The sequence below is a fragment of the Palaemon carinicauda genome, chromosome 17, assembly GCF_036898095.1.
Source record: "Palaemon carinicauda isolate YSFRI2023 chromosome 17, ASM3689809v2, whole genome shotgun sequence".
Lineage (NCBI taxonomy): Eukaryota > Metazoa > Arthropoda > Malacostraca > Decapoda > Palaemonidae > Palaemon > Palaemon carinicauda.
In genome coordinates this window covers 114611434-114624327 of record NC_090741.1, presented here as the reverse complement: position 1 = coordinate 114624327, position 12894 = coordinate 114611434, and the positions used below count along the sequence as shown (strand labels likewise).

Below are 12894 nucleotides of genomic sequence, written 5' to 3'. Positions count from 1 at the left end.
CCTTGGATTCCTGCTCCCATGCGCCGACAGGTGTTTGATTTCATCCACGGCTTTTCACATCCCTCGTGCCGTTCTACTGCACAGCTGCTGAAGGCAAAGTTCATTTGGCACGGCATTTCTAAGGATGCTAAGGATTGGGTCCGTGCCTGTACTTCTTGCCAAACTTCCAAAGTACATCGACACACGGATTCAGGAGTGGGCACCTTTCCTCAACCTCAGCGTCGTTTTGCACACATTCACGTCGACGTTGTAGGCCCCCTACCCACATCACAAGGATATCGTTACCTGTTTACCGTCATCGACCGCTCCACTCGCTGGCCTGAAGCCATTCCCATGGAAACTTCAACGTCCGCCTCATGTACATCTGCCTTACTCTCTGGATGGATTTCAAGATTCGGTATCCCTGAGCATATTACTTCTGACAGGGGAACCACTTTCACCTCTCAATTATGGACGTCATTAGTGAATCTCCTGGGCATCACCCTACATCAGACAACGGCCTACAACCCCACTGCCAATGGAATGGTTGAACGTTTTCATCGCACCCTCAAAGCAGCTTTGATGTCCCGCTGCAAGGATTGCAACTGGTTTACTCAACTTCCCTGGGTCCTCCTGGGACTAAGGACCACTCCTAAAGACGCCCTCGACGTCTCGGCAGCCGAAATGGTGTATGGAGACCCGTTGGTCGTCCCTGCCGAGTTTTTTCCTTCTACAACCTCCTCCGACGATCTCCAGCACATACGTCACGTCGTGGGAAAATTTCCTCCGTGCCGCCAGACTTACAAGCCCCCAGCGAAGCATCACATACCAACGGACTTGCACTCTGCAACGCACGTCTTCCTGCGCAACGACACCAGCAAGCCACCGTTAACGCCCCCTTACACGGGACCTTTCCTTGTGATCCGACGCAGTCCGAAAGCATTCCTCCTAAACATTCGGGGCAAAGAAGACTGGGTCTCCATTCATCGTCTAAAACCTGCTTATCTTCTGCCAGATGACCCGCCTACAGTTCGCCTCTCTACATCAGGGCGCCGTATTTAACATGTACAGTATGTCATCTTTAGGAGGGGAGCCATGTACCAACCGTGTTTCACACAATTGTACATAATTCCTTTTGTATATATTATGCTTGTATCTTCGTTCCTCCCTCGCACTAAAACAAACATGAAAATTCCTGTCTGGTTTTTCCTCTGTGATATTGTCTGTCTTGTGAACTTGTCATGTCCTGTTGCCTTGAGGTTTTGTATATAAGGAGAGTGTTCCACAACAATATAACTCAGTCGTTTCCAATCTGCCTTTGATTTCACAACTCCTCTCTCGGCCCGTCACATAACTTTACAGGATTCGGTTACTTTCACGTCTGGTCTCGAGACGAGTTCTCGCAACACTGATGCTGCTGCTGCTGCACAGGTGATAACGATCGGCCTTATCTCTTTTCTGAACGTTGCTTTATGCAAACTAGTGATCGGTTTTGGCAATGTAGCGTACATTATTTATGAACTTTAAATCATGCAGAGCAGTGGTATAATTTGTTAAGTAAAATTATGTTTATCTGTGGATAGTAATCTGTTATTGGTTGATGTTTACATCTTTAATATAAGATTATATCTGTTTTAGATATTTTTTTTCTAAATTCCAAAAACGTTTCAATGATACTGCGAATGAAGGTCCTTGAGATGACAGAGGGAGTCTCACATGTTTATTTGTCCAAAAATTTTATAGAATTTTTTAATTTTGGCATTTATTGTTTTATGGCCAATCTATTTAAAATTTAGATATGCCATTCTCGATATTTTATGATTAACATCTTTAAATATTCCTAAATAAATCATGTACTTCTAAACATGGTTTATCTGTTCATCACACTTTGTTCTCCTAATAATTTCAGCATTAGTGTTATTTCCTTGAGATATTGCGTCCTCGTGTTTGTATTGTAAAATTGAACACGAATTTATATCATTGGTGATATACGTCAATTAATAGAGAAAATATAAGAACTGGATTACTGAGAGATGTTGTTGGTACGCACAGTTAGTTAGAATAACAGACCAATTACCTTCATATCTTTCTATGTTATATTGTTTGTATCTTTTTATGTGATTGTCTTAGTATCTTAATTCATCCATATCATGATATCTTATTATCCCAATACCATGATATATCAGTATCCTAATATTTTGCTATCTAAATATTTTAGAATATTGATATCTTATCATTGTAGATAAATAACGCCTTTGCACCTCCCGTGTTTCACACACTCTCGTACACTGTAACCTTATTTTTCATTGTATATCCCTGTCTACACCTTACTGTAAACAGAACATGTTTAAGCCTGTCCTTTTAGGAATTATTTTGGTTGAGTTTTTATGACCTTCTTGTCCAACATCAATTCTAAGTCAGCAATAAGTCATATACTTGCCATTAGATAACTATCTAATGGCAAGTATATGACTTATTACTGACTTTCTCTTTCTAATACTACAATAATAAAAAAAAAAAAACGCCCTCATGTCTGATTGTCCCTGTAGAATATATGATTCATAATCAGGACACGTGTATTGCAAAAAGAAGATCCACAAACAGGCTGTAAATTGGATACATGATGTATGGAATATATTCACTTTATTGAAATTATTATATTCCTTTAACATTGATTATGGGTCTCTGCATAACTGGAGACGATTGTTAGTTGTGCTTTGGATACCTGAAGGTGGTTGAGTCACATTAGGCTTCGAAGATCAACTTTAATTTCAGTAAAATTCCTGAATGGGATAAAATTACTTTTCTTTCTTGTCGATAAATCTTAAAAGTAAATATCCCTTCGACCTATCCTTACCTATAATATTGGTATAACACCAAAACTAAACTATACATATATATATATATATATATATATATATATATATATATATATATATATATATATATATATATATATATATATATATATATATATATTGTGTGTGTGTGTGTGTGTGTGTGTGTGTGTGTGTGTGTATGTTACGCACATTATCGAAAATTGCCGATTATTGAAAATCTGCCAAAAAATGGCTATTTTAGATAATGAGCAAGGGCCCTGCCTAATATTGAAAATTTTCAATAATGGGCAAAATATTGCTCATTTTATATATTAGGCAACACGTTTTTGCTGAATATTCATAACGTTGCCGAATATTGAAAATATTGTAACTTAAGTGTTTCAAACAACCAGTATTAAATTTTCACAGCTGTAAGGTCCTTTCTAAGCTCTAAGCAAACTAATGTAGACCACAATGACTCTCAAGTTTAATAACAGTTTAAAGAATGTTTACTGTAATACACTCCTTTTATAACAGCCATCATCTATTTTTTAATTCTATTATAATATCCTTTTTTTCATAAGCAATTCATTTGGAAATTCAAATAAACACTGAAAACACAGATAATACAATTTATTTTTGTAACATAACAATATTATTAGAATACTGACTTATCAACCTTCACCAAATAATTTGCAAATAATTCACCGAATATAAAAAAAATTAACTAATCTATAGCTATTTTATATAAAGAAACAAAATAAAAACTAAACATTCTTACAGCTGCTGCTAGGATGGCACCTAGAGTTACACTTCATTTTCTTTCTACTACAGCTACTGTTACGACCTGTGTAGGCCGTAGTTCTGGTTCTTTAAACTTTGATTTTTTAAAGGAATCGTAAGCAGTACATTATGTAACACGGTGAACTGAGGGAAGACAGAACAAAAACACTGGAAAAATCTAACAATATTTATTACAATACACTTAAATAAATTCAACCTTGCACCAGGAGTAACAAAAAGCTCCTAAGACAAACAACAATGAGTAAACAAAAATGTCCTGGAGGACTAATATAGAGTCCTCTAAATACACAAGGTTGACCTATACCTAATAATCTTAACCCTAACATAGAAAAACTAAACAGATCAAAAGTATGGCTCATATATTAAGCCGGGCCCACAAATATCAACAAACCACTACCCTATTACTAAACAGATAGGAATAAGGAAGACAGGAGAAATGAAAAGGCAGAAAAACCTTAAAATTACCTACCTACACACACAAACATTAAAGGCTAAACCAAATACCCAATTATAAAACTTAACACGAGACAGCATACAAATACACATACCACATTAAATTAAAGGCATAAATACTTATACATTCACATAAAAAATTATGCTGAGAGTCATAATTTATAGATACATGTACATATCTCAACACTGTATTACCTATCCGTGGAAATACTTATAACCGTACTTATCCATACATGGATTAGATGACAGATAGGGGACGAACGTTCATCAGCATCAGAGGGAGTATCATTAACACCAGGAAAACGGGCTGGGCATATCCGTAACGATAATAAAAAGATCGTAACTTTACCTGGGTAATGACTCCCTACTATCCTCCTCACGGACCCTTGGTCCACAGACGAGCAGCGTTACAGATATGATGACGCTCTTTGATCACGGCAATAGTACCTCCAACAGTGCCGGGACGGAGCGACGGCACTGTCTTCCCGCAGGATCCTCAGGCGGGGAAAATAATGCCAAGTGAAGGTCGCAAGTGACACATACACTTGCAGGACGTAACGAGCGAGGTGGTTATCGCAGGTGACAAAACCCCTTCATACGTGGTCCGTGATCCAAAAAACTGTACAATTTACCGCGGGTGGCTCAAAGACACCAGCGAAATAATCCTCCAAAGGAAACTATTCCTTATGAAGGAATCAAAGGCGTCTACCAAAGGCCGCTGAATTAGTATACACGTCTGTGCTCAAGGTACGGTCCGAACTGAACATTCCAGGCAGCAGTAGTCTCGTCCACTGCTCTTACTAAACACCAAACACTCGAAAAAAAAAATAAACAAAAGAGTTAATGGCAATTCACTAATTAACGACGGAGGAGGAGCGAAGGTTATCACTGAACTCTTATGAAAAAGGCAGTTAACATTTACTCTTGCCGAAGACCGAATTTATTTATAAACAATTAAATAACCTACTTTAACATAACAGCTACATCTTAGAGAAATACAATCTAATTTGCAGTTACATTTCTGGTAATCTTGGCCACCAGTGGATCAAGTTACTGCAGCTCTGAGAGTAACGTGGATGTCTAGTACATCAGCCACTTTAAGTAGTTTTTCACCAATTTTATCTAAATCAGCTCTATTAAAGCAAGAATTTGAGGTGCCTTCTTTGCACCCTAAACGATACGTCATTTTCCTTGGACAGCACATCTACTAGTAAGTTTTTAGGGTCTGAAGGATCCCGATCAACGTCTGGAATTCTTAGAGTAGCGTTGTCTTCTACCTGCAGTGATTCCTGCATCCTCATACCCCTACGAATCATCTTTGATGCGGATTGAGCCTAACTAATGTCGACCTTTTCCCGTATAGCTTCGATGGCATTAACCCTTTCTTCAATACCCTTCAAACCCTTTTCACTTTCAGGTTGCTCTGGAACCTCTTCATCTTCAAGTTGCAGTTCTGTTTTCCTACTTTCATCGTCTTCCCTTTCGCCATAATTACCGTCCTCGCTGAAGAACTGAAAATAATAGGTCGTTAGCTCATATCATACTTTTCTGATTGTAACTAGGCATATGACTTAAAGAATTTTAGTATTACTCTGCTTTCTAAAACCTGAAGCTTTAGGAAATGGAAACTTACAAAATATGTAAAGACCTATTAACACAGTAAATTAGGTCTTTCAACTTATGATTTTTGGAGAAATGAGAAGGAAGAAGATTAAGTGCACTCCATTAGAATAGTGTATGAAAAATTCAGTTTCAAAGTGCATTATCAGTTTATCTTTTTTAATAGATTATTTAATATTTACCTTGTCAAGATCTTCTTCGTAGCATATGCCATCCAAAACTGTTTCAGGAAGATTTGTTGAAGAAAGACCAACTGACGGTTCTTCTCCAAAGGTGCCCTTAAATGGTGTATGTTTCGTTGCCTCATGCTTCGAGATATTTACTTGCCACTGAACAAATTTCAAGCCAATACTCCATTTCTTGGAATTATTCTCTCGCATCCATATCTTCAATTTATCGTGGATTACACCATTGAGTCGCTCTACTGCTCTTTGGCTTTGGGAATTCCTTGGTAGACCTGTCACTAGCTGCAATTGTGGCCAAAGTGTTGATAATTCGGATATCACAGAATTCACAAATTCCCTACCGTTGTCACTTTGCAGTACTGCGAGAGCACCGAATGTTAAAAACACTGGTAGAAGTGTCTGAGCTACCTCTTCTGCTCTTTTAGATTTAAGGGGGCTTAACACAGAAAATTTGATAAAATGATTAACATAAGTTAGGATGTATTTATGATCACCGTCAGGAAGTGACTGAAAATTTATTAGATCAATTTGGTACCCCGATTGGTTTCACGACAAGCCCTTTTGGTTGCTTCCGACTCTTTTTTTAAATGGCACTCTACCCAAAAGTTAATAAACAGGTTACAATATTCCATAGTTATGTTAGACCATTTCTTTTTAACTTCAAATAAAGTTTTCTTCTCGCCATCATGACCAACATCTTTATGTGCCTTTTCTATTGCACCATACACTTCCTCAAACGCTGCTACGTATTTATAATGTTCTACCTCATCTGTCCTTTTCTTTATCAAACATTCCGTTTTGCATATCTTGAACAATAGTTATAATTAATAGTGGTGATAGCATTACTTTCTAGAAACTTTGATAACCTTGATATAATATCTATCACTTTTTCAAGCGAGGACAGTCTTGTGTTCTTCCCTTTTCCTTCAACGGTGGTCCGTAACTTTGCCTTGAAATTTTCTTTTACTTCCATCGCTGAAGCCATGAGGATTATTCGATATTCACCAAGAACTTTTGTAAAGAATGGGAAGAATTCCGTAACTAATCTACGTATTTGTCGAGAGAATCATCATGAGTACCATATGTTTCACTTCACACCTTCACTCCTATTTACAAGTTGATAACAATTGTTGGTGATAGTAAGGCATTAGGCTACTAAAACTTACTTATAAATGACCAAACTGCCATTAACAAAAGAGATTAGAATAGGATAAAACATTAAAAGTTAAAAATACTGTCAACATATTATATTCTATTCACAAAATTTCTTCACCCATTAATTACAGATGGTATAGTAGTCGATTTATCAATATTCGGCAAAATGGTCTTGCCGAGTATTGAAACCCTGCTGATTTTAAATACTAGGCAAGAAAAATTGCTCATTTTACATAATCGGCAAATCGCTTGCTCATTCTCAATAATAGGCATTTTTATTGCCGATTTTCAATAATCGGCAATTTTCAATAATGAGCGTAACACACACACATACACACATATATATGTATATATATATACATATATATATATATATATATATATATATATATATATATATATATATATATATATATATATATATATATATATATATATATATATATATAGATAGATAGATAGATAGATAGATAGATAGATAGATAGATATAGATTTTTTTTCATGAATAAATCTCTCCATAAATATTCCTCTTTAATCCAATAACTTTTATTCATATATACATAAGACTTTGGTAATTTTGAGTTTGCTCTTGCTGCGACCATCCCTCTACAATCTATCTTTCTCTTACTCACCCCACTTAGCTGCCAGAGTCCTGTACTCCCATAAAGTATTTCCTTTTATCACTTGATATTTCTATGAACTCAGAGAACATGTTATCAAACTTCATAAGCTTCAACAGACCGTTTAGGGTGAGACAGGAATGAAGAATATTCAACAAATTCGAACATAATTCATGGAATGAATCAATTGCGAGCTTTTTAAGTTGAAAGAAGGCAAATCTCACTTATGATTTGCTTCACAAAAACCCATCATGTGAGATTCACTGGAATATTTTCTTATTATTCAATACTTCTTTATTCACTTTAATACTTACATATTTGCGGCCCCCAAAAAACTTGAGATTTATATAACTCAACTATAAAAATCATGGAATTTTCTTAATTAATTAATGGCACTAAACAACGTTATAAATACATTACAATGGGGAAATTTCTTCAAAGTACTGTAATGTTGAACAATAAAAACCGTTAAAATGACAAATTACTACGTTTCATACAGAAACTATCAGAAATACATCACATTGTGATATGTAATCAATGTTCCATAAGGTTATAAAATATTAATTTTGCAATGTATATTCATTAAATCACATCAAATGACGTTAAAAAATACATTATATTGAATTCATTAAACGCCCTTTACTATAGGCCAATTCAATAGATATATAGAATTAAGATAACTGCTCATTACGTTCCCTAAAGTAACATTCAACCCCATTGAAGGAATTATGAAGTAACCTAAGTGCCCTGAAAACTTGTCTCTCTCTCTCTCTCTCTCTCTCTCTCTCTCTCTCTCTCTCTCTCTCTCTCTCTCTCTCTCTCTCTCTCATGAAGAAGTTATTCCATGTTCTTTAGTTATAGAATAGATCAATATTTTCGTTTCTTAAGTGAGATTTTTTAATCCTTTTTATCGTTGACTTTTCTTTGTATATGATAATAATGAGAATAACAATAATAATAATATAATTGTTATCTCCAAAGGAGAGAAAGACATTCACAACTTTTTTTTCAAAATGTTCTCTCAAAAATTTTGTCAATTCATAATAATCCGTCCTAATTAAGGAACGTTTTCTTAAGAACACCCTTTTTATTTTGAGTTTTCTTTTTTTCTTAATTCTTAGATGTTTATATGATTTAGACGATTTTTTTTTTCCAGAAAATTCCATCCCTGGAAGTATTTTTATGATGCGAAACATATTCCTGGAAGAGAAAACCTTTTTCCACCCTCTTCGATCTTATGATACTGGAGAAGCTACTATATACAAGGAGGTAATTAAATGTCGCACTACTGTACTTGTGTGATTATTTTCTAATCGAAATATACTTCTGAATTCCGATCGTTCCTCACTTACGTCTTCTAAAGCTTTTATATTTCCATTGTTAAAACATTATCATACATCTTTGTCAAGTTTCACTCCGAGATTCCTATTCATCTCTCTTAATTTCCCTTTAGGTACCACCATCCATGTCCTCACGTCTCTCTCTCTCTCTCTCTCTCTCTCTCTCTCTCTCTCTCTCTCTCTCTCCCTCTCTCTCTCTCTCTCTCTCTCTCTCTCTCTCTCTCTCTCTCTCTCTCTGTTATGGGGAGAAACAGAAGCTGTTATTCCCTTATTGCATAATCTTCGGTTCTCGAGAATTATCTGTTTTGCTTATAACATTATCAATACAATTTTTTCTACTCATACATGGAAAATCCATAATCCTATTTATCACTTTCCAATGAGTAAATCATCCATACAATAATAATAATAATAATAATAATAATAATAATAATAATAATAATAATAATAATAATAATAATAATAATAATAATAATAATAATAATGGAGGTACATTGATATCCCTAGAAATTTAACAAAACTTTTTCTATATTTTACTAATTAAATTTTACTTAATCTGCTTAGTAAATTTTACTTATTTTACTAATCAAATTCACTTCAAAATAATCATTCCTAATTGAGGGAGTTTTCTCTAAGAATTACCTTTCAATTTTTTTTCCGGATATGATGGAGATGAGTCTTTTTCAAAAAAATATCTCCAAAGGTTTTCTAACTATAAAAAAAAAAAAAAGATCTCGGAAGAAAAGTCATTTTTTTTATAGTTCTCTTCGACTTCTACTAAAGAATGTTTGTCTTTCCTTCTTGTTAGATCACAAGATGTCGGCGGAAGTACAAGGGAAAGCAGGGTCTTTGTTAACAGGACGAGGATTGAAGGTAATTCATTGTAACAAGTTCCAATGTTAATGTTTATATAGTTTCTTACAGAAAATTTTTACGTAACGAAAAGAATTACGCATGAGTTCCCATTATTTGTCCTTGGATTTTTCAAAACTGTTAAGATCTCTCATTGTATTTTAAGAATAATCAGTTCGGTGTTTCTTTTCCAAATTTTACCCCGAAGTTTTCATCTCTCTCTCTCTCTCTCTCTCTCTCTCTCTCTCTCTCTCTCTCTCTCTCTCTCTCTCTCTCTCTCTCTCGAACTAGAACTAGAACTAGTAGTAGAACAAGAACTAAAAAATTAGAACTTTGGGAGGGAAGAATCACTTTCCCCCGGATTGTTTATCTTTGTCGACTATTTTTCCGTAGTGGAAGAAGCTTTAGTTGGAAAAAATAATGTTGTCTGAAAGTTTTCAAAAGAACAGCATATTTTTTTCGGAGATTTTGATCATACCATGTTTTGCAGGTTAATGCTCTTTCTCCACTTTAGTTATATACTCTGATAACCTTCGTGATCCCCTAATCTTTTTGCGTATGTAGTAAACTTTGAATATTTCCCTGTGATTTTGAGTAAATGAAGTTAATAAAGTTCAAGGAAATTTGTTGATATTTTACCTCAGACTTTTGACATCTCTTATATTCATACTTTTCTTTTAATAAAATTTATCCTGTTAACCTTATAGTTTTCTTTTTTCAATTTGTTGACAATCTTAGCATATATAAAAATTCTGTTGGCGAAAGAGTTCTGTATATGTAAGTTCAGCTCTCTCTCTCTCTCTCTCTCTCTCTCTCTCTCTCTCTCTCTCTCTCTCTCTCTCTCTCTCTCTCTTTCTCCCTCAAGCACACATATAAACGAGCTCAAACACTCCAAAGAGCCCCTTCACCTCCCCATAAATCAAGCCTCTTGTTAAGGAAGCCACTTTCGTATGCTTTCACAACACGCCCCCCTCCCCCCCTCCTGGCCCTCGCCTCCATTCTTAAAAAGGTTTATTCAAGTCAGTTATTCTTTATGTAACAAAGGAGGATTCAAGATTTAATTCCTTTTACTGAAATATTAACTTCAGCCGAACATTGAATTGATCTCTCAATTCTTCATGATCCTTTACCAATAGAAGTGAAATGACTTTACATTCAATAACTTTTCTCACAGAAAATACAATATCGATTTAAATTACTAAAACAGATAATTTTATTCTCTAATCTGAAAAAAAAAGAGTAATATCAATGTCGTTCCTTTTTCCGAAAGAAAATGGAAAATAACAATTGTTATTATCCTACTTATTAGAAATTAGTGAAAAATATATAGAAGTAATTGTCTACAATTTTATTGAAATAAAGGAGACTTAGAGTTTAAATTTCTGTAGCTGAAAGAAGAATGAAATCAACTTAATTTTAACATAACTTTCAAAAAGATGTCATTAAATTGAAATGTGAAAATTTCAGTTGATTAAATTCCCGGTAGAAATATCATTCAAAATGTAAGCTTATGGCTCTGACAATATGATAGATTCTGATTTATTAATACATAATTTTCAGTTTGCTTCATACTTCTCTCTCTCTCTCTCTCTCTCTCTCTCTCTCTCTCTCTCTCTCTCTCTCTCTCTCTCTCTCTCTCTGACAAATACTTTCAGCATACAAAATATTTCTGACCTTTTTTCTCGCTTGCTAAGACATAAAAATTTTGTCAAGCGAGAGATATATGAAAAGGTAAACAATAAACATTTTAATTTTGCTGACCAACAAAACTAATTAAATTGTACAGAGAATCTGGAAGAGAAAGCAAGGCAAGGGTTTTAACATCTTATTTCAATTAGAAGAATTCTTTTGGAAGCCTCACTAAAGAATTCTTTCTGAGGTTTTGACCACAAAACAGAAGCTGCTCATTTGGGAGGCTTGATAAAGGACACAAAATACATAAGAAATACGTATGGACAGAGATTTAGACGGACAGGCAAGTCTATTTAGGTAACAAGCCGGAGATCTATAAGATAACGAAGAATAATACAGAAAAAGAAACTTTTGTTTATAACTGAGATTAGCTTGAACTCTCTCGTGTAAATGAAACGCATAAATGAAACAAAAGTGTTTAAATGGAGATCTGATATTCTTGACTGAATATTACATGTTATTGTTTATTTTATTGTCATCCTGAATATTTCTAAAAGTTTTTTTTTTATATATATATAATTCCTGTGTCAGCCAAGATTCTTTAGGTTAGATAATAAATATCTAAGCAAATAAGTCTGTCATTGAGCGAATATTACAAGTGTGACTCAGCAACTGTGCCAGCACTTACGGATTTCATTTCGAAGATGCTGCAACATAATGTATGATTTGTGTTTGAGTCAGATGATTTACATAGAATTGAATTTTATATTTTGCCGTTTACTTATATCATCGTTTAAGATGAATTTCTTGAAATAGATTTGAAAGCTTTTCATAATAATTACAGCTCAGCTTCTACTTAAATTTATTGTAGCATTTGTTTTTATCTCTATGAAATAGAATACCGCGTTTAGACATGGAACAATTAACAGTACATCATTGCTCTAGAGAATTTAAAGGTTTTAGATTATTAACGGCTCCATAAAATATCGGTTCCAGGAAAGGAAACACAAGAATGGAATACTCATCGTCTTTTACTGACAAAGTTGCCAAGTTATTATCAACCTCTTTAATAATCAGGTTTACACTAATGGTGCCTTCGTAATAGTCATTAAATAGGAACACGAAAAGAGATGTGTTCTTGTATTGGAGAGTGTATTCCACGAAGTAATATCTCATTTTAACACTTACCCGTGATTAGCAGTATAACCAAGTTTCTGATAATGGAAGTCAAACTATCATCAAAGATCACGTATCTGCGTAATATGTTTGAAGATATGACATAATCACTCAATAATGGACGTTCACAATACCACAAGTAAATGCGGTGCCAAATCTTCCATTATGTTGATCAGTTCCTCATTTAAAGGTGCTTAACATTTTGTTACATGTGGCAACATTTATAAAAAAAAAAATATAGAAGCTACATTTAGCAAA

The 12894-nt window shown here is 34.5% G+C and overlaps 1 pseudogene; it reads right to left on the bottom strand.

Annotated features, from left to right (window-relative positions):
- Positions 1-5389: 5389 nt before the first annotated feature.
- Positions 5390-12636, bottom strand: LOC137656544 (KRAB-A domain-containing protein 2-like; annotated as a pseudogene).
- Positions 12637-12894: the final 258 nt, after the last annotated feature.